The 1,783-nt window shown below is 42.7% G+C and overlaps 1 long non-coding RNA gene across 1 annotated transcript in view; it reads left to right on the forward strand.

The window, feature by feature from the left end:
- Positions 1 to 1,369: 1,369 nt before the first annotated feature.
- LOC107100518 overlaps positions 1,370 to 1,783 on the forward strand; it is a 3,916-nt gene continuing 3,502 nt past the window's right edge. The window contains exon 1 of the long non-coding RNA XR_001482016.1: positions 1,370 to 1,774. This is a non-coding gene — a long non-coding RNA (uncharacterized LOC107100518). The remainder of the gene's footprint in view (positions 1,775 to 1,783) is intronic.

Genomic DNA, 1,783 nt, shown 5'->3' on the forward strand with positions numbered 1-1,783 from the left:
CGGGGAAGACCCAGGACACGCTGGAGAGACTATGTTTCTCGGCTGGCCTGGGAACGCCTTGGGGTTCCTCCTGAAGAGCTGGAAGAAGTGGCCGGGGAGAGGGAAGTCTGGGCCTCCCTTCTTAAGCTGCTGCCCCCGCGACCCGACCCCGGATAAGCGGAGGAAGATGGATGGATGGATGGATTTTGTATTTATTTATTTATTTTTTTTAACCTACAATTTTAAAACTCTGTCTTTTAAAAAAAAAAACACCCTCAGCCTTTTAAGACCTACAATTTCAAAACTGTCTTTTAAAAAAAAACCTACCCTCGGCCTATTAAGACCTACTATTTCAAAACTGTCTTTTCAAAAAAAAACTACCCTCAGCCTATTAAGACCTACTATTTCAAAACTCGGTCTTTAAAGAAGACTTACCCTCAGCCTATTTGAGACCTGTTATTTGTCAGTCTTTTGACTGCCTATTTAATATTATAACAATATTTTAGTTTGTTTTACGTTTAAAGAAGTTTGTTAGTTTTTTTCCTCTCACAGGCTCCTGAAGTTTTTGTCCTCCTGTCGAGATCGATCAACCCGGTGGAGAATCCGAAGAGTCCTCCTTCTCTAAAATGGCCTATTTGAGGTAGAGGAAAAACCCATATGGTTTTGGTGATCAGCCCTTCTTCTGGAATCCACCGAGCGGACGGATCAACGAAGGATCTTGTTCGTGATGCCAAATTGTTGAGTAAAACGAGCACCAGGAGATTATTTGCAAGGAAGAAATAGTTTATTCCATTCTGCAGAAGGGAGAATGACACAGAACTGCTAGAAACAGCTCCAATGTGATTCTTAAACATTCAGAAACACACCTCTACATTTAAAAAGAATCCACAGCATACACACTCATGAACATTGAATTTTCCCAGGAGAAGCACTTCATGAAAAGACATAAATATACATTCAGATAAACATTTCAGACAGCTGTTTTCCGTTCACACCAGAGACAGGACGTGAGAATCTTAAACACAATAGGGAGCTGTTTATCTTTTTCCCTCTTATCTAAAAAGGGAGGAAACTCCTTTTCAAACCTCCTTCCTTTCCCTACATCTCAGCATAAAGAATGGAACAATAGCTTTTCACTAATCGCTTCTATTCAGAAACAAAGAAACGGCACACTAACATTTTATCAGGCCAAGGAAGAAACATGAATCCATATCTGTAACCATGGTGATCCAACATGTCAGAGTCTCCATCTGAGGCGTTGAACAGCCAGATGAAATCAATCTATCCTGAAGGTGGAGGATCAATAAAGTCTCCAGACAACAACATTTAGCTTCATCTAGTCGATGTTCAGCTGCTTTATCAGCGACTCTAATCACTGAGGCAGCCACCATGACCTGAAAACCAGCTTTCATTTGGACACGCCTACTTTGGTCACTTCCTGATCAGACGTGACATCACTTCCTGTGAATCCAGACACCTTCATCAGGGGTTCTACTCAGATATCAGTCAGAGACGCGTCACTCGGACAGAAAAGACTCTCTGTCCATTTTTCTAGCTTTGGTGGCCTTCTAAGATGGTCTGATGGAGCTGCTGTGACCCAGGGTCACCACTGATCTGGAAACTTCTTCTTCACACATTTCCAGCATCACATCCTGTGGAGGCAGAGACGCTGATAAGGGAACCGACCCAATGGGCCTAAAAACCTCCAACAGCCTGAATCTACCTGCAGAAACATTGAACCTGTTTCATAGTTGAGCTCAGTGAGGTTTCTGTGTTTCTACAGATCCACCAGGAGGTCAGGTAG

Source organism: Cyprinodon variegatus, unplaced genomic scaffold, assembly GCF_000732505.1.
Source record: "Cyprinodon variegatus isolate N-32 unplaced genomic scaffold, C_variegatus-1.0 Scaffold981, whole genome shotgun sequence".
Lineage (NCBI taxonomy): Eukaryota > Metazoa > Chordata > Actinopteri > Cyprinodontiformes > Cyprinodontidae > Cyprinodon > Cyprinodon variegatus.